Raw genomic sequence first — 21,062 nt, forward strand, 5'->3', positions numbered from 1 at the left:
GGTTTCCATCCCCTGCGCAAACCATAGGTCGGCACACTCACTCATGAGTGCACTCATATCACCTCACTCACACTCACACTCACGTCTGTGAGTGTGAGTGTGAGTGAGTGGTCGTGAGTGTGAGTGGACGTGAGTGTGAGTGCGAGTGAGTGGATGTGAGTGAGGGTGATCACGAGTGTGAGTGCGAGTGAGTGGCTGTGAGTTTGAGTACACGCGAGTGTTAGTGCGAGTGAGTGGATATGAGTGCCGGTGGTCATGAGTGTGAGTGCGAGTGAGTGGATGTCAGCATGGGTGGCCATAAGTGTGAGTGTGAGTGAGTGGATGTGAGTGTAATTGGAGATGAGTGTGAGTGCGAGTGAGTGGATGTGAGCGTGAGTAGAGGTGAGTAGTGAGTGGACATGTTTGATGAGTGGCTGTGAGTGGACATGAGTGGCAATGAGTGGTTGTGATGGGGTTGTGAGTGGTTGTGAGTGGCAATGAGTGGTTGTGAGTGGACATGAGTGGTAATGAGTGGTTGTGAGTGGACGTGAGTGGACGTGAGTGGCAATGAGCGGATGTGAGTGGTGGGTGGACGCGACAGCGAAGTCTGCCGCGTATGTTTCGCGACCATGATACCCGCTTAGCTATTTTCATGTTGTTGAGAGCTGAGGGAAACAAATATTGACTACTGTGGGCGCTCGAGGCAGCATAAGGCATCATGCTCGTGTCTTTGGGCAACCGAAGCAGAGGATTCCGCTGGCACAGGAACGTCAATATTTCGTTGCATTTGTAGTTCACCATTGGCACGAGCGCAGACCCTTCGCGGATGCAATGTGCCGCTACATGTTTTGTGAGATCCTTTATCGAATTTCGCATTGCCAGTCCTGAAAATATAGACAGGTGTATCTTGCCACGCTCCCCGCACGGCTCGATCTCATATACACAAGAGTTACGATGCTTACTGCTGAAACAACGACTGTCCGCTTCTTGGCAATAACTACCGTAAGATGGCATCTCGAGTGCTGCAGTGAACTCTTAGGTTTTTTTTGTGTGTGTGCCCAGGTGTGTGCATTGCAGAGCTTTGCTCTGGCCGTAATTTGTTGATTGGGCCGGACCCACGCGAAAACCTGACCTACTTGGGGAGTCAAATCGAAATGAGCTTGTGAAATGCGATTTTGTTCATTTTTCGTGTTTTCAGTGAAGTTAGTGGATTAGCTTCTCTTAGCACACATCGATTTCCACAATCCTACCCACACTGATATCTGGACAGCATGAGTTATCCTTTGAACTGGATACTACGATTTCCTCTGAGACCTTCTGGATAACGCTTTTTCCCACTAAGGTCTTTTAGTTTCAGAAGGGCGCGCGCAACAAAATGGCTCACAAGTTACCTGCCTACGCATTCTTCCGCGAACGACGTTAAAGAATAATCAGGTGAAATTTAAGCGTCCCCTATCACCACGCGGATGCGCAGGTGGTCTCCGCACGCACTAGCCTCAAAAACATTGTGCTGGTTTGTAAAACCTCCTTCAGACAGGGATTTTGTGCAATGCAGAAAACGTTCTGCATGGCAGACATGTCCACAGATCGGTCACACATAGTAGCTTAGGAGGTTTTGTAAATGTATTGCTAATGACAACTCCCCTTAGCATCGTTATTACGCGGGGAAATCCTCTACTTGCGGTCCATTCCAGCCATTTTGCTTTGCGTGAGGAAATCACTCGATCGTTTCAAAAACACGCTCCATTTTCCACGCCGCGAAAAGTATTCATAGTTGCCATTTGACTCCAATGTGTTCATGCAGAGTCACGGAACGTCGTCGTCAAGCAAGACAAAACATTGGTTATTAGACACCATCCAATACTATCGTCAAGACAAATTCATTATTTTTACTTAGACACCGTCATAGGCGCGCGCACAAGAAAGGGAGGTGCGCCCCCCCCCCCCCCCCCCCCCCCTCAGTCGTCTAATTCCCCTAATCGCCAAGTCTGCCTCATACAATTACTTGTCGGACCTGTTCCGGCACAATTTACAGTGCATTGCTATGTCCAATCAGTTTTTTTAGTGGCCGAAGACCCATGATGTTGTGTTCAAGAAATGTTTACTGGCCGGGTCATTTTGAGGAAAGCTTTTCAGGTTCTTTTTTGCTGTGACAGTGAAAAAAAACATATCTGTCACATTTGCTGGGATTTAGAGAGAATGGAAATTCTCTGGAAGCGGGATGTTACATTGATACTTCAGCGAGGCAGTGACATGCCTTCCTCTGCCGGTACTCACGTGGTGAACATGGGAGCCGAAAGCCTGAGTGTGCTTGCGAACGTTTCAACAAGAGGGCTGTCTTAGTCGGGATGAAGACAAGACCTCTTGCGGAAACTCTGGCAAGCACCCTTAGACTTTCGCCTCCCTTCGTTCACATTTTGAGTGTGACGGAACCAGCGGTTTATTCTCTCTATACCATGTATTCCTCTGCCGATGTTACAGATTAAAATAAAAACTACTGCTCAATAATATCTTGTGTATTTTGAAACTACACCGCATGAAAACAAATGTTCTATAATCATTCCTCACCTTTGCGCTCCGTTCTGGCCGTAAGGGCCTAGGAGAGAAGGTTGGGGGTGGGGGTGGGGGTGGGGGCACTGCGCTGAAACATGGCTCATTTTCATGGAGAACCCTGCGCACGCGTATGGACACCGTTCAAAAACTTCTCTAAGCATCTTAGCTGACGCTGAACTGGCACTCATCCTCTCAGCAGCAAGCCCGGAAGCGCACGTGCGTACCATTCAGTGCATGGAATATGCGTGATCAGGGACCACTTTCATCGAGCAGTGAAGCTGTGAAAATTGGCCAATTAGCCCAACAAAGCCTGGGCCGCTCAGCACCCCATCTTTGAGACACAGGCTATGCTACGGGAGCTATGAGGGCAGTCGGCTGCGGCAGTAAATCTCTCAACCCCTCTGTTGTTAGGAAACAAGGAAAGAGTGAGTGAACGTGAATAAGAGTGAGCGGATATGAGTGTGAGTGGTTGTGAGTGTGAGTGAGTGGTTGTGAGTGTGAGTGAGTGGTTGTGAGTGCGAGTGGTCATGAGTGCGAGTGTGAGTGAGTGGTTGAGTGTGAGTGGACATGAGTGCGAGTGTGAGTGAGTGGTTGTGAGTGTGAGTGGACATGAGTGCGAGTGTGAGTGAGTGGTTGTGAGTGTGAGTGGACGTGAGTGCAAGTGTGAGTGAGTGGTTGTGGGTGCGAGTGGTCACGAGTGTGAGTGTGAGTGAGTGGTTGTGAGTGCGAGTAGTCATGAGTGTGAATGCGAGTGAGTGGTTGTGAGTGCGAGTGGTCATGAGTGGGAATGTGAGTGAGTGGTTGCGAGTGTGAATGGACATGAGTGTGAGTGTGAATGAGTGGATGTGAATGCGAGTGGCCGTGAGTGTGATTGAGCCACCTCTATTGGTGCCGAGGTATGGCGCAAACGCGAGCGCACATTCGCGCATGCCGGTTTCTGCATGCAGAAGTACAAGCACCCGCCATGATGGCTCAGATGCTAATATGTCTTTCAGCTGCCGAGCAGTTCGGAGATTCGATTCCGGCTGCGACGGTTGCAATTCGGTAGAGGCGAAATGCATAAGGTACCCATGTGCTGCGCGCTGTCAGCGAACTCTAGGGGCTCGAAGCTGATCAGGCGCCGGGCTAATCTTTTTAACTCCATTGAATTCATTTATCCAAAACCGCGCAGCTCGATTTATTTTTCATGACTATTCTTCCTATACTAGTGTCACAGCCGTAAAATCTAATGCAAATCTTCGCAATCTAGGAACTCGATGTAAAATAGCCAGCCTCGTTCTCTACCACAAGTTCTATCAATTTCCAATTGATAACAGCGTTATATCTCCTGCTCACCGCCATTCATCCTGGACCAACCATGTATACTCGCCGCACGCGCGCACATCATCGCATCTTCACTCATTTTTTCCACAAACAGCGAAAGACTGGAATGATCTGCCTGAAGAAGTGGTTCACCACTCCAGTGCGACAAATTCCAGGACAGCCAATAAAAATTTTCTTTTGTGAAGCCGCCCACCCTTGAAATCGTCCGTGAAGCCGCCCACCACTCATGTAAAACTCCTGTCCAAGGGGCATTTGAGGAACAAACAAACAAACAAACAAACAAACAAACAAACAAACAAACAAACAAACAAACAAACAAACAAACAAACAAACAAACAAACAAACAAACAAACAAACAAACAAACAAACAAACAAACAAACAAGCAAGCAAGCAAGCAAACAAACAAACGAACAAACAAACAAACAAACAAACAAATTCACTTTACGGTAGTCCTCATTCGCCAGAGCGCTGCTTTGGCATCAAATGTCGAGTAATTACAAATGATTTATTGTGGTTATATGACGGCTAAGTGAAACGCTGCCCTTTACGATGCATTCACTCGACAAATGAGAAGCAGACACGACAGAGCGGACCAACTTTTTTTTAAAAGTCTTTTACTACTACTACTACTGTCTGCCGTCAGTATCCTAGCGAAAGCGCCTTGCTTTGTCGGTCCGCTTCGCGGTTACGAACGGAAATGGGTTGTCCCGAATCGGTGACGTCATGCCACGTGGTGCGCTTGGTTTGCTTTCCTAATCTGCGATCTGGTACTTCGAGCGCATCCACTCGAGACGAAAGCAGCGTTTGGGCGCTCATTCGGTCTCAAGACGGCCTCACTAAGAATAGAACCACTCAGGAGCCATAACTGCTTTGAAAAATAAACCGAAAACATGCCAGAGCCCATTAGGATAGAACTTCCATATCTATTAGACATAAAAGTAAACTACCAGGATTGGTATTCAGACAGGAAAATGCTGTATGAAAGAGAACACACATCCGATCTATGCCACTTGAACCAGCCGAGCAGTCGATGTCGCCAAACCGAATGGAGTTATGAGAAATAAATGGCGCTCGGGTTTTATTTTATGTGCGCACGTTGCATTCCGACCATGGGTATTGTATATGCTCATTCTGATGCATCAACGCATCTCAGTCTACTTCCATCCTGTGCTACCTCCATAGGGGCAAATGCCTCCATGCCGAGCGCCTTTTCAGGCTGCATTGCACATCTTTTTCAACCGAAGTAACCCATTCCAACACCGAGAATCAGTCAAACAGAGCGGAGGTGAAGGATATACTATGCACTGTACGCACTACCACTCATAAAAAAAGTCGGAGAGGGTGGCCCTACGCGTCATTCAGAAAGCAGAGGTCGCGGTGGGAAGCCGAGCGTGAGATCGAGCTCCTTTATAATGGCGTGATTATCATACGTACGCGTCACCCTGTGGGGATTTCTGGCGCCGCAGAGCCCGCCCACAGCACGGATACACGCGAACAAGTTGGGGTGCATGGAAGATACCTTTCGCTTCTTTCGGTTTGGACGAAGATCGTGTTTGCGGTGCGACGGCGTCGATTTGGGACTGCGGCGGCGATGGGGTGTCCTCTCGAGGCTCTCAAGCGATCGGACTGTGTGCGTATTATTCCCTTCATTTCTCTTTCTTTGTACAGAAGAAGCTCACCCTGACGGGGTCAGGCGGGGATAGAGTGTTCGCGGATATTGGCGGTTTTAACGAAATAGACGCCACGCTGCGGTGGCGCCGTGAACTTCGGAGCCGCGCGCGCAGCCATGTCGTAGCTCCGTTGCCTGAATGGTTCGCAGGCACATTCAGACGATGTCAAAGTTCTCCTGCGAAAATATATCTTAGGATAGTTCTTTCATGGATGCCTCCCCGCTAATGAGATGGAAGAGCCTCTGAGTATCGTTGTTGGAGTTTTCTGGTGCCAGTAGTCCAGAGAGAGCATGGGAACAGGAAGTTATCCCGTTGTTATCTAATGCCTTCAGGCCTTTAAGCAAGCAATAAATGAAATGAAATGTAGTGAATCGCTTACAGGGCCCCCACAATTTTGTTCTCATTAGGAGCCAAGCCTACCTTTCTAAAAACATCATTTCAGTTTTGGTTTAAGCATATTAATATCGCAGGTTATACATAAAGCGATATAAAGTAATAGAAGGATCCCAGAGTCGCAAACTAAAATGGAGGAGGAGGAGGAGAAAACATTTATTGTAGCACTGTATTGAATTGGGAAGGGAAGCTGTGGATGGACGTTGACCTGGGTGGCAGTCCCTATTCCGGGACGCCACAATTGATTAGCTGTTGCAAAGTGAAACAAAACATCTGAGCAAAAACCAAGAAGCAGAACCTGTATTGCAAGGGCCTGTTTGAACATCGTCTATTAAAGAAGGGCCCATTTAAGAGGCTCTGTTTGCTAAGAAACATCTCTGAGAGCACGTGACTAACCGGCACATTTTAAGCGCGCGCAGTTTGCAAGGCTGTCTCTGTAATTGCACGCACTATTATGGGATGCGTGTATGGTGATGTGGTGCTTTGCTATTCATGGATATGGAGAGGGAAACGATAAAATGATCTCGTTCCGATTCCATTTTCATTCTGTTTCTGTTTACGCCTCGGTTATTCCGTGACCTCGCTGCTTCTGAAATCAGACAGACGGGCAGATGGCAAGAATCGAATAGAATTGGAGGAAAATAACTGTATTATAGCGGTCTTATATTCATTACATGCCTTCAATCCACTGCTTACGAACAAACTGAGGGCACAGGGTTCCGTCATTTGCTATGAAAAGACAGCGTGCGGAAAAAAGCGCCCTCATTGTTCGCGCTTTCTTGTAAACGCGATTAGAAATCATATTCACGTTAAAAGTAGCACATGGTGAATAAAATTTATCGCCACAAAAAAATTTCTTTAAGTAGCATGATAAATTGAGAGTAGCTGTAGCTTCCTGTCTTAGTGCAAAAAACCTCGCTTCTAGTTTTTTCATTCACCCGCTTTACAAGAGCCTCCGACGTCGGTGTTATTGACTTTAAATTCTCTCCAGAGTGTGTGGACCGTCCATTGTACCGCTTTCAAGCCGGTCCTTTTCAAACAGCGGACAGCCATTTCTTCCTTGTATCTCGTTGCACTCTAGGGAAAAGAAAGGCCGTTTGGTGCACATGAGATTGCAGCGCCTTCTACCTAGGCAGACGCCGGGAGCTATCCTCCGAAATATGCCATATCGGGTCAACTCAGGTGCCCCCTTTAAGCCTTAAAAATCTCCAATATGGCGGCCGCAGCTGGCACAGCGCAGTGCTAATTCAATGGGGGGAGGTCACTGTCCTGCAGTAGGCGTAGTTGGGATTGTGATGCTGGTGATTATGTTGATGAACAGGACCAAAGACTGTGTACTTTCCTCACCTTGTTTTGGTTCCTCTTTGTTCCTTTTTGTATAACTTGCGCTGCGTCGGTTTCGGCCTGCCTCGACCGCCACGCTGTGGTTGCCGTATACCGAGTACTTGGCGACCCCTTAATAGGTTGGATAGATATCCCACGCTGCACTTTCTAGACATTCTATTCACTTCGCTGCCCGGCTTCGCACATTGCTACTGCTACTGCGCGCACTTCGTTTTTGCAGTTGTACCGCGCTGCGTTTGGCGAGTTGCGTCAATGGAGAGCTGCTGCAGAGAGACAGACAGAGAACGTTTTCTATGAAGCAAACCGGACATCCTCTTCCGGGAGTCCGTTGGGCGCTGCTGCAGCTAGGGCTCGCTCCACCAAACGTAGGTTCAGTCCTAATAGGGTTAACGCTATAGTCGCGACCGCACAGCGCTAACGCTCGACGACCTTCGAGTGTTCTGCGATTGTACAGCGGTGCACAGTACTGCGAGTAGCCACTGTCCACTCTGTGACATGGCAGTGAGCTGTACTATATAGAGTTGGTTGGTTTATGGGGTTTAACGTCCCAAAGCGACTAAGGCTATGAGAGACGCCGTAGTGGAGGGCTCCGGAAATTTCGAACACCTGGGGTTCTTTAACGTGCACTGACATCGCACATTACACGGGCCTCTAGAATTTCTCCTCCAAAGAAATTTAACCGCCGTGGCCGGGATCGAACCCGCGTCTTTCGGGTCAGCAGCCGAGCGCCATAACCACTGAGCCACCGCTGCGGCTGTACTATATAGACACATGTATTGTATTGTATTGTATTGTATTGTATTGTATTGTATTGTATTGTATTGTATTGTATTGCATTGCATTGTATTGTATTGTATTGTATTGTATTGTATTGTATTGTATTGTAGTATATTGCGCTATATCATTCCATATAATTGCAATTTATTTATTAATAAATAACCTTTACGCAACAAGGCTAGTACTAATTCGATATACAGATTACTAAATCAATCTCAGATCTCGAAATTTTCAAATGCACTCAGTTCGCGCACGCTATAGTGCCGTTTAAACGGATGTTATAAGCGACTCTATATCGCCAGTTTGCTTCAACTGGCCTGAGTTCAAATTGACCACGTTAACAGCATTGGAAATAAAGCAATTTCAATGACGTTTGCGTCTCCCACCCCTTCAAATTGTAATATAAACTTCGATGGGCAAGTGCGAGGTGCTATTCATTGTTACGAATGCCATTTTCTTGGCTCAACTGGGCCATGATGAATTAACTATCAGCATGCGCCAAATGTTGTCTAAACATACACAAGGCAACATCAGCAAAATGACATGCGCTTTATTATGACATCCCGTACAGTATTACACGCGATTGCCGATAAAGTCATCAGTAATATAGTCCGCATTAGCGCGCATTGTTAACACACGAGAGCACCGGGGCATGGTAGAAATACCTAACAGTACCCTGCCCAAGTATTTTGACAACTGAGGCGATAATTTGCACTCAGTAAATGTAATGCTGCTTTCGTATTTGAATCGAAAATATTCTTTTCTGGTTACCTTGTGCAACTGCATACTTGCTGAGAGATTTTGTGCGGGCATGTTGCTCCATCCTTTTTCCACTGCAGGTTAAAAGGATGCTGTTTTTAATGGCGTTTAATGGCGCAAAACACTGTTCTCAAGCCATTGTAGCCTACAGGAGCTTTTCGCAAGGCGCAGTGATAATCACACAGCCTCAGGCCTTCGAAAGCAACCAAATTCTCCAAAGATGCGAATATAGCACGCCGCAGTGTACGGAAAACGAAATTCCACATACGTGAATCCGTAACACCTGTTACGCTTATATTTTAAATATTTTTATGTGAAAGTGTGTTCCACGTACTAAGGCAGGCTGCATAAAAGTGTTCAGCGTCGACTGAAGTGAGGGCTTCACTGACTAGCGTCGCTGCTCTGCGGTAACGTCAACACGTCCTTGCAGTTTGGCGTCTCTCAAGAACCGTAAGAAGGGCCGTTTTTCCATGAATGATAATTCCTCGGCAAAAATATCGCAGGCGAACCCAATGCTCTACAGGATGGTACCTTCTGACCTGGAACTATAGTGCTTACATTGCAATACATCTGGTTGCAATTCGTGCGGGATATCACTATACATATAACTTTACTCTGATACGCTAGGAATTAAACTTGCACTGCACTTGATCCAGTGTTAATGACGAGGTTGTCACAATCACGGGGGTACCGCAGTGGTGGCCTTGTCATTTGTGCATCCACCTCGCATTCGGGAGGTGCTGGGTTCGATCCCCAGTGCCGCCGGGTACCCACCGGTGATACAAGCTTTCCCCTGGCCTGGTGCTCGGCTTCTTTAGGATGGAATGCTTTGGAAATGGGTCTTTGACCCCAGCTTGAGTAGAAGAAAAAAACTTGTGCTATGGCACTCTTTGACCACAGATGCCCTTGCGCCATAAAAATTCCTCGTCATTATCATCATCATCATCATGACAATTACAGGGAACAAACACTACTAGAGCTACCGGAGTCGCAATAAAAGAGGGATGCTGAAAAGTAAAGTATTACGCCATTTATCAGTTCCTCTATGAGGTATGTAGGTTAGGGAATAAAGCGCCATAGTTTAATACACTCACTTGCATTGAAACACTTACGAGGTGGGCAAAAACGTTTAAACTTGCGGCTATTTTCATACAAAACTAGATCGGATATATGCATGCGCATTTTGAACCATAGTTGCTTCAGTGAGCGAGAAGAGCTGCAGTCGTGGCCGCAATTTGAGAGAAAGCAGCCTTAGCCTGCAGGGTTCGTTCGTTCCATTATCGCGGTGGCATCCAGCACAGCTCGGGTCAAACGCCCCCTCTGCCCACTTCTGCCAAACATTCTAGTAAGAATTACGGCACTGGCCCAGATGGAGTGTTGCCTAACCCGATGGGCACCACAGACCATTTCGATGTCCCAAAGGCACGTATAGCCACTGAGGTGCATCGGCGATCGGACGTACGGTCAGTGGGTTCGTGTGACGTAAGAAATTCATCGCCGTGTCCATCAGTCACGGAACTCCACGAAGAAAACACGATAACGGGAACTCGAGGAGAGCGTTTCCACGCGCCAATGCACATCAGCTCGGCGGCTGCACACCAGCATTTTTCGGAGTCGCACAGGCGGCCGCAGCAGCAGCAGCAGTCGCACAACATGCGCTCTCGTCGTCGTCATGGCTGTGGCGGAAGCCAGCTTTCGCTGCAGGAAGCGCTCTTTGCGCACTCTGGCGCAGCTGCGCTACGCCCTCCAAGCGACGCTCACTGCTGTTGCTGCTGCCGTGCCTGCTGCATGCGCTCGAGGGCGGGCGTCGTCAGCTGCCATGCAGAACAGTGATGTCACCAGCGGGGGAAACACAGCGCCGCTGAAGTCTCGCTAAACGGCATGCCCGTTTCGACGGCACTAGGACGCTTCCCCAGCCGAGCGGTTTACCGGGACATCGTAGGTTTTTGGATAGACCGCTGCGTGGTGCCTTCTCTGCTCATGGACCTAAGCCGGACAGTGTCGAAGACCGGGGTCGAAGCACCGCGGGTGCGAACCACCTGCACGATGGAGCGGCACATGTGAGTCCATGCAGCCGTCTCGCTGCTGTTTCGACGAGTGTCTGCGGGTTCGCTGACGGGTTGGATGCAGACGTGCTGCTCTGTTTACACGATGAGATATGCGCGGTTGGCGCCGCCAAAGCTGCGCTCATCCCGACTGAAGCACTTTGACGCGAGAGACACTTGGTCGCACGTGCATGCTGCACGAGTACTCTTTGAGCGCTCTGCTTTGCAGCGCAACTGTGCAGTCAGTGCTAGTAGCTTTATTAGCCTGCAGTCCGCAGTGAACCGCAACAAGTGTCGCTACGGTAGGGCACACCAGGTTCGATACTACTTTATATGCTACGTCACAGAAAAGTCAGCAATACGTGGATATCGTCGCTGGCCTGTGGAGTCCTTCGGTGGACGTTCTTGTGGCACGTGGCTTGCAGTTCCCCTTTGGGACCTAACGGCGCTTTTTAGCGCGCTAGCAGTGCTAAGGTTGCCACTAAGCCGAAAAGTGTTTGTTTGTTAGTCGTTTGTGCGGTCCCTCTGTATGCCCACCGGATTGTGGGAAATCTTAGATGGGCCAACTAGGTCACGTGGCCTTGTGACGTCATCCAGACCTGCCCACCGGTGGTAGTTCAATGGGTGAGGTGCGTTTCCGCAGTCAACGCAAAGAGTCATGGGAAAATCGTCTGCTAGCTACTTCCGGTTCCAAATTTCTCAACTTATTGCATGTTTCGCCCTATTCACCGCGTAAGTTGACATCGTTTATGCGATAAATAACTCTTGGTACTAGTCATTGATTGCACTGAAGCATCGAAAGAGAAGCCCGTACTACGTATCTGCATGACCTGAGCGATGAAATGGACAATCTAGAGAGGTAAGCGTATTTTTTCATGGTTGATATATGCCGGCCTCCGTATAGTCCATGTCTGTTGTGCATATGCGCTGAAGATGATTTCGTGTGCGTTTCGACATGTTTAGCGCATAAGTCATTATGCAGCCGCTTTTTCCGCGCTTTGATAAACTGGAATCTGTGCAGCTGATTAGACGATGCCGGTATTTTCCTAACAGCATGTACATATAGCTGCCAGTGTGCTAGCAGACGACCCATATATGCCACTGCGCGCGTCTCAGCACATCGCATGGTGCAGTGATAAGTCGCCTTGTCGCCTTTTTATTATTCCAGATGCAGTGCAGGTGGCATTTCATGTGAGAACACGCAGGAACACGCCGCAAAGGAGTAGAGGCGATATATTACATATGCCACGCTGTGTTGTACGGAGCTGCGTGAATAAAATGAAATGGCTTGCCCGCGTGTTCTGGAGCAGAAATATTTTATTGAGTACTTACTGCTTTCAGTGATCCGTTGGAAATACGCTGCATGAAGTCAAGGTAACCACGTTACTTACTTCAATCGCATGTGTGATTAGCCCTGCGCTGCGCAACATACCATATTAGAGCGAAAAGTGTTATGTACCAGGCTCCTTTCGTCACCCTAAAATCGCAACTGCGGCAGGGTACAAGGCGAATCAACTTGCAGACTGCGCATGAGGCGAAGGTGAATTTCTCTTTCGATGCTTCAGTGCAATCAGTGACTAGTCCCAAGAGTTATTTATCGCATAAACGATGTCAACTTACGCGGTGAATAGGGTGAAACATGCAATCTGTTGAACAATTTGGAACCGGAAGTAGCTAGCAGACGATTTTCCCATGACTCTTTGCGTTGACTGCGGAAACGCACCTCACCCATTAGTGATCGCTCCCGATAGGTTGCTCGGAAGAGCAACCTGGGTGGCAGCAACTGCCATCGCAAGGGGGATGTGCGTTGCTTTATCGGCGCACCACTGCGCCAGAAGTGGTATGAGGACTTCCAGCGATCTATAAATGTAGAGAACTTTGAAAACCGAGGCTCGAACCGAAGCCAAAGCCAAAGGGAAAACCAAAATGCTAGCGTGCGTAATTCGCATTTGGCCTAACTGGGCAAACCGACCGTCATTTTTTTTTTTTTCACTGCTAGTGCAATTTAGTTTCGTTTGGTTTATTGGGCTTTAACGTCCCAAAGCGACTCAGGCAATGACGGACGCTGTAGTGAAGTGCTCCGGAAATTTCGACCACTTGGGGTTCTTTAACGTGCACTGACATCGCACAGTACACGGGCCTCCAGAATTTCGCCTCCATCGAAATTCGACCGCGCGGCCGGGATCGAACCCGCGTCTTTCGGGACAGCAGCCGAGCGCCACAACCCGTGAGCCGCCGCGGCGGGCAATTTACCGCAGCTCCAAAGACCAGCGTGCACTCGATAGGTTCGCGTGCACTGAGTTGCACTCACGCGACGAGAAGCTCTTCGAAGGCGAGGCGCGCCTCAGCCGTGCGTCCTTCGTGTCTGGGTCATGCAGAAGCCACCAGCTTTTCGTCGCGGCAGCCTGCTCACGCGCGTCGTATAGGCTCTCTCCCAAGAACTCGCGCGGGCGCTAAGCCGAACTTCGTCACCGCGGTAGCGTATAGCTGCATGCTGCTGGTGGGCTTTAGCGGAGCTCATGGAAAACGAAATGTCTATATATGACAAGGTCGTATATACAGCGTCTACGGGCCCTCCTCGCTTCGCTGAGAGCGCGGCTGAGCGGAGCGACCTTCCGCACGCGCGTCCACTGCGCGCCTGGAGTGTTTCGCGACGCATTCGCCTGTCTTGGGCGTTGAACACCGCCGAGGCCTTCGCGCGTTTCTTGAAGCGTAAGGATGATAACAACTTCGAAGATGGAGAAAAAAGAAACCTTATTTGGTAGTAGAGGCATTGTGAAAGACCTTGACGTTAGTTTTGGGGGTAGTGGAAGCGCTTCTTTGGTATGTGCGACTAAAATTACCTGGACTTTTAAAGTTACGGGTACCTACAGAAAGCCAACGCATGCAGGATAAAAGACAGGAGTCGGAGGCACTTCAGGCTTTTCGGCCTAAAGATGGAGTACGCATCGTCGCACTTTCTGATATCGCCCCGGGCCAAGGAAACAGACACCGGTGATTAAAGAAACTGAACTTTTGGGCTCAAAGAGGTTTTACAGTATACCTTCCGCTGACCTCTCGAGATACTCCCGGGGAGAGAACGGGATTGGAAGGCGTTCAAGCAATCCTCCTCTTCCTCCACCACCTGTAGCGTGGGGACAGTGCAAGCTGTTTCGCTCTCGGAAGCCGAGTCGAAGTGAACCGAGGGCAATCAGGTGAGGCTTTTGCAGTAAATTAAGGCTCATTGTTCCACGCCATGCGTTAGGCTAGGGTTTTGTAGAAAGAATGGTGTTGGGGCATTCTGGGCCAGTAGACTAATCATGAACCGGATCCGCATCCCTGTGTTCTGGCGCCCATGATGGTGATAGTGTTGTCACGTCTTACTGTATCCTGGCTAAAGGACCCTGCACAGTCGGGCAAGTGAATGTTAGTTAGTTAGTTTAGTTAGTTTATGGGTTTTACGTCCCAAAGAGACTAAGGCTATGAGAGACGCCGTAGTGGAGGGCTCCGGAAATTTCGACCACCTGGGGTTCTTTAACGTGCACTGACATCGCACAGTACACGGCCCTCTAGATTTCTCCTCCAAAGAAATTCAACCACCGCGGCCGGGATCGAACCCGCATCTTTCAGGTCAGCAGCCGAGCACCATAACCACTGAGCCACTGCGGCGGCGGGCAAGTGAATGCCCACGCAGGTGCATGGTGTGCGGTTTCGGTACAATCATCAGACCCCCCCAATCAACCCCCTCCTCTTTATTATTTTTTTTTGGGTGGGGGGGGGGGGGGGGGGGGGGGGGGGAGGAGTTAGTGACCAACATATGCTGTCAGTGTTTACCCGCACTACGAATTTAGAGAATAAAGAACCACAGACACTCATTTTACTTGCACGTTTTCGTCTTTCAAATGATGCGTTAGCCATTAAAATTCATGGTTCACCACGTGGTAGTCACCTGCGGTCACTGAAAAATTTACAATTGAATTTCTTCATCAGCAAAACGATTTTTGTGACGTGTAGTTGGTGTTTAGGTCACATGAGGCACGAAAAAAACTAAAATATAATCGCTGATACGTAGCTTTAACTCACTACAGCACTTAAACTATCCTGCTTCAAGAGCTGGAATGACAATAAACGATATATCAGCAGATGCACTGCAATTTTTTTATGCCTTACATGACCTAAACACCAACTACAAGCCACAGCCATCGTTTGGCTGATGAAAGCGAAACGGAAATAGCATCAAGAAAAAAATCAGTTACAAATTATTTAGCGGTTGCAGGCGAATATCACGGGGTGATCCATGCATACCAAAGTCTAACGCATCCTTTGAAAGAAGAAAACATGCCAGCAAATATTTGGTGCCTATTGTGTACGTCAAATTACTTCTATCGTGCGTTCTGCGTCCAGAAGTTTCTCTTTAGCACATCGCACCTGGTCTGCCGCGCGTGAGCGTAAAGGGCAGAGAACGCAGTGCCGTTACTTTTCGCGTCACGTCTCCATGGGCTGTCAGACTTGCGCGGAACACGGATCCCGACCTGCTATGACTCACGCTGCAAACAAGAAGAAGAGCAGCAGTGCTTTCGGTCAGACGAGGCGCATGCTGTGCGCATGCGCTGCTGCAAGCGACGCCGCCTCCGGGATGCAAAGCTGCCGAGCTCAGCATTGCACCTCGTTGAAGCAACACCCGGGCGCTCCGTGCGTTCGTCGAACGCCAGACGTCCAGCTGTACAGAACAATGGGGGACAAACCCGTGCTGCATTGTGATCGGTGCGAAAGCTACCTTTTTCCGATAGACGTTATCGTGGTGAGGATGTCTGAAGTTCAGTCAGATACAACTCAAGACGCAGCGGCATACGCTTCTCAAAGGGGGCCATTCAGCCATTAGCATGGACCGATTGTCATGATGCCGCGGTTAATCTGTTTTCGTCCCCTAGTATGGATCTCAGGGGGGCTGACGAAAGCAATGGGATTAACCATGTATTACTCGATTAGCCACGACGTCCTGAAAATCAGTAGACGCCAGTGGAGAAAAGCGGCCACTCGAGTGAACAAAAGAGTACAAGAGTCGGAGGTGAAAGAGCGATTTCAGGTGTCCATTCCGGAGACGTGTTCTGCAGAGGACAGCACGCCGCTGTTCTGAGCTGCCGCCAATGCCGTTGCACGTTCACCCCAAGCTTCCAGGAAGACCAGTTCGCCTGTATTATTCAAGTGAGGAGCGGAGCACCAGATGCCCATTTCGCCAGTTCCACGATACGATACAAGGCAGCGGACGACACCGCCCGTGCATCTCTCGTACCGTGCCCAATTGGCTACCGTCTTGGAGGGAGGTTGATGGACCGGAGGGGTCTTAACGGGACACGGCGTAGAGAACTCCATCCAATTTTCAGTTCTTCGCAGAGATCGATCCGGTGACCCGTTCTTGTTATGTCGATGTTTACTTTTGTCTTTGCGATGTTCGCTTTCAAACCATTTTTTCTTTGTGTCCATTCACATAGATATTCTAGACTGCGATTTATAGTTTCTGTAATGTCATTTATGTTATCTCAGGGAAAAAGTATGTTGGCATCGTCCGCATATGTTATGAATTTTGCGGAGGAAACTGTCAAAATTATGTGGTTGAGGAAAATATTAAAAAGAAAGGACCCTGTTGCGCTACCCTGTGGAACACCGCAGTGAACTGGTTTCACTACTTATAGAAAGCCATTGGTGCTAACTGTTTGTTTACGATGGACGAGATATGATTTCAATGAAGAGGCTGCTTGACCTCGAAAGCCGTGGCGATCCAATTTACAAATTTGCAGTTCATGATTTAGAAGGTCAAATGCTTTTGTGAAGTCAATAAATATACCAATTACTGTTTTATTGTGGTCACGTTGCTGTGTATAGTATATATTACTTTTGATCGAATAACGCAGATTCTGTTGAAAGGTACTAGCGGAATCCTTATTGGGAGGTAGTTTTTATCTGATATTTCCTATCAAACATTGCAAAGAGTCGATGTATTATTTTTTGCGGTGGCTTGGAAAACATTGGCAATACAGATATGGGCCTATAATTTACTAAATCATTTCTGTCACCTTTTTTTTAATATCAGATAAACGCGCGATTTGCATGTTTTGAGGAAAGACCGTTCCGCTGCTGCATAAATTAAATATATATCTAAGGCAGTCTGCAATAAGATCATGGACATATTTCATAGATTTTATCTGCAATCCATCAATGTCTTGTGCACTAGAATGATTAGACTCGCAGAACATTGCAACTACCTAGCTTTCCTCAAGTGGATCGAAAATTATAGGCTTATGGTTTATTGGGGTTCAACGTCCCAAAGCGACTCGACTATGAGGAACACCATAGGGGACGGTTACGTAAATTGTGTATGGCCTGGGGTCTTTAACGTACACTGACTTCACACAGTGGATCAAGGCATATAGTCTCGCCAATCGGACTAATATTATTTAGGTCATTTTGTATGCTATTGGAGCTAGAGAAATTAACGAAATGCGTGTGAAATTAATCTGCCAACTGCTGCCCCGACATGTCGACACCATTAACCTTGATAACGTTTGTTTCATTACAATTAGTTTTATGCTGTTTAGTCTTTTCCACATTACGTCTACGCGACCTATGGTTGAAACAAACTGATTGGCTTAATAGTCTCTTCTCTCTTTTTTTTTTGCAATTCCTTATTCAGACGGTTACGTTACGCTTTAAAGGTGCATAAATTGTGAACTTCTTTACTTTTAATGATTTTTTTCTGCTAGTTTGGCAATTACATCGCCGGTAACCCATGGTTTGCGTATTCGAAAGTTTCGCTTTACTACTTGAAGAGGAAAACTTGCAATATAAATGGGCTTAATAGTGTTCAAGAAGTTATTGTACGCTTTGTTTTGATCCATTTCGCTTAGCACAGCGGTCCAGTCTACTTTCTGTGAAGTGTTTCGAAATTGATGAATATTACTGTCAGTCATAGCTTGAAAGAAATTCGCTGAATTTAGCAAACATGGGAGAGCCTCTTAACACGTCAGAATTTGGGCAGATTATCGCTAATGTCGGCGAGAATCATTCCAGACTTGACAGTGTTGTTGCGCATGTTTGTTATGAATACATCCTGTAAGGCTGAGGAAGAACTGGTAATGCGCGTAGGCGGTTGAATTGCATTTACAAACGCAGTTGCTTTCATGAGAAAATCCAAACTTTTCATGGAAGAGGCTGTACCGAGCATATCTATGTTTACATCCCCACCAAACACAAGTGTCAAACAGTTCTCATTAAATAACAAAAACACCGTACCAACAAAATCAAGAAAATTAGCATTGCAGCCATGTGGAGGGCGATAACATGCGACATAAAGCACACTTCCTAAACTAACAGAAAAAAATTTCGTAATCACAACTGGACTCTAAAGAGAAATAAAATCAGGCTGATATTCGTCGCGAAATCGCTTGCAAACATCACCACCACGACCAATGTGGCGATTTGAAAAACATTTGATAATTTGTGATTCGAACAAAACTTTTCTTTATAATTCCTTATTTTTAACTGATCGGACATTAAGATGAAGGCACTTCAACAATTTTACGAAATCTGCACCGATTATAAGGCTTTTAAGCCAACCTGGAAGTACATACGGGAGCGAAAGAGGCGGATCCATTAAGGGCGTGAAGAGTAAAAAAAAAAGAGACAAAAATCAGCAACGGTAGAAACCCTATAGCAGCTGATCAAGCTCGCAGGGCTTTGGTATATGACCGTCGCTGACAAGCCGTCGGACTTTCTAACCAGAACTTTGCCATTACTGTGCGAGACATATTTGTTGCTGTGTTCCTTGGCCAAATCTTTCGCTTGTTTTAGCAGTTCTCGCTTTCTTTTGGCTAGATTCTCAAGTACATAAACTTTCTCATCTTCATTCGCAATCTTTTTTCAATTTCCCCACCACAGACAACGGTCTTTTTGCTTTCTGAACCGGTAGATAACTCCGGGAATCTTATCGGGATGCGATGGCAGCTGGCGGATTGCCACCACGTCATTATATGAGAGCTGCGGGAGCTGAATCTTGGTAACAAGAGCCTTAACATTAGCCGAAAGGTCTTCCTCCTTGGTTTTCGGGATAGCATCGAATTCTAAGTTAGGAGCCTATCCCGTCATTTCAGTTCATCAAGCTGAAGTGTGAGCGTTTCAGTAGTTTTATTTGGTCCCAGCTTTTCAACCTTACCCTGATTTCCTTTATTGCATGCTCATTTTTCTGCACACGCTCTAGTAAATCTTTCACCTGATTCGACATGAACTGTACAGACTCCTCGACTCTGTCAGCGGTCTGTTGATACGCGTTATTTAAAAAAAAAAAGGAACTTTGAAATGGAACATATTCGTTTCCTGCCGTTCGATTCACACTTGGGCCGTCACGACCGATAAGGACTCCGATACATTTTTAAATGTATAAATATCTAAGGCACTATCCTAGCCTCAGTGATCAGGGACAAGAAATTGACGTGATGGCTGAGGGCTCTTCGCAATAATCTCGTAGCTCTATCGCTCTTGGATTTTTCATTATGTCGCAACTTTGCCGTAATAAATGTTGTTTCGTTTTCCCAAAGCATGCTTCAGTAATTACAAAAACGTTGCTCTTTACTCAACCCTGTAACTCAGACAGGCTGCCGATGTTGCCCGTGTTGGAGGTATACCCTGAGCGCAACGTACAACAAGGTCGACTACTGGCTGTCTTGCGGCAGTTAAGGGGGTACACGTTTTTAGCGTAGCGGAGCGCATGTTCTGTTTCCAGATTCATTTTTGTATATTGAAGCGCTCGATCCGCGGTGCCCTTGCGAAGTTTCCACCGCCGCCTTTGTTCTTTCTTTTTTTTTTTTTACTTCTCAAACAGGAGTGCGCTTAGCGCGTTTTTTACTTCTACCTTTGCTTTGCTCCTGTTTCGACAACGTTGAAAAGCCTTCCGTTAACATCCGCTCATGACGTGACTGCTTTTGCGCGGCAGTTTTTTCTACTGACTTACTGCTGCGCTTTCTTCTTTTCTCGTGGGCGAAAATGCTGTTCAACATCCGCCGAACTTTTTTGATGGGTAGTATTTCTATGGCTACGTTATCATTTTCACCAGGTGGTTTTTGTACCGCGTTGGCAGTTTCTTCCTTTAGTATAACCGCGTTGCTTTGATCTTTATTGTTTCTTTTTGCACCGCCGTTTCCTGAATAACGCACTTTGGCTCGCTGTCGCCGCTCTTTTTCACACATTTCTTCTCTTTGCAGAGTTGCATGCGCTTTATGAAAGCTGTTGAGTGCTTACGGTGACAGTCAGGGGGATCGATATGTGGCGAGGACGGTTAATCAGTACCCGTATACATCATGTTTACGAGCTTTAGTCTTAACTTTATGGCCGACATAGGAATTTGAACATTGTGCTAATATCAACTGCTTGGCTTATGCGGAGGAGGAAACGTCGGATTGCGTTATTCCTGCAACGAGTGAATTCCATCGTCTGGATGCGGCTCAGCTGCGGACGACACTGTGGGTTCTGAAAGCACAGATCAACCTGCACTGTGCTCGAGAGGTGAAACAATTGCTTTGCGCGCATATACTACAGACGGGAAGATTTCATGCTGAGTTGCGTTACGGTTTGGTTTGGTTTATAGGGTTTTACTATGAGAGGGGCTCCGGCAATTTCGACCACCAGGGGTTTTTTAACATTGGCGCGGATATGGTAGCCTGGTGGTACTTCTTGTGAGCTAAAAACCCGTGTTTCGAGACGAGATTTGAACACGCAGGAATTTTTGAAGCGAAAAGCTTCACTAGGCTCGTCAACACCGCGCTACGCGTGAGCCACCCCTCGGCGCCGCCGCGGCGTGCGCTACGTCGCCACTTCTCGCCACCGGTTTACCCCTCGCCGCTGCCGTGCGGTCGACGCCGCCGTCCCAAGAGGGGAGGGTTCTTTCGCAAGGCGTTGCGAGAACGCGTGAGCGGCGGCGGCGGCCACAGAAGAGGCGCAGACATTCGCCATGGAAGGAGGAAAAGAAGACCCAGAAGTGACAGCGAGGGAGTTGGCTACTGCGTGCTCGCCTCCTCGGCACCGTTTGCCCTTTCGTTGCAGCCGCGTGTTTGCCACAGTTGCTACGCATGCGGAAGGAGGGCTAATAACGCGCTTGCCTACACCTAAAGCCGCTCAATGAAAGTTTATTTAGGGGCTTTACCTACACCGTTATCGTGGTGCTCCTAGTGCATTGTGCGCGAACTGCGA

The 21,062-nt window shown here is 47.7% G+C and overlaps 1 protein-coding gene across 2 annotated transcripts in view; it reads left to right on the forward strand.

The window, feature by feature from the left end:
- Positions 1-21,062, forward strand: part of LOC149359252 (neprilysin-1-like) — a 114,993-nt gene that overhangs the window by 27,464 nt on the left and 66,467 nt on the right. The window contains exon 1 of one of the 2 annotated variants that reach the window (XM_089571536.1): positions 10,580-10,859. The exons of the other annotated variant lie outside the window; for it this stretch is intronic. The gene's annotated coding sequence lies outside the window, so the exon portion shown is untranslated. Of the gene's footprint in view, positions 1-10,579; positions 10,860-21,062 lie in introns of those variants that run through there. 2 annotated transcript variants of the gene reach the window in all.

The sequence above is a fragment of the Amblyomma mixtum genome, chromosome 2 (assembly GCF_055824585.1).
Source record: "Amblyomma mixtum isolate Tamu chromosome 2, ASM5582458v1, whole genome shotgun sequence".
NCBI classification, from domain to species: Eukaryota; Metazoa; Arthropoda; class Arachnida; order Ixodida; family Ixodidae; genus Amblyomma; species Amblyomma mixtum.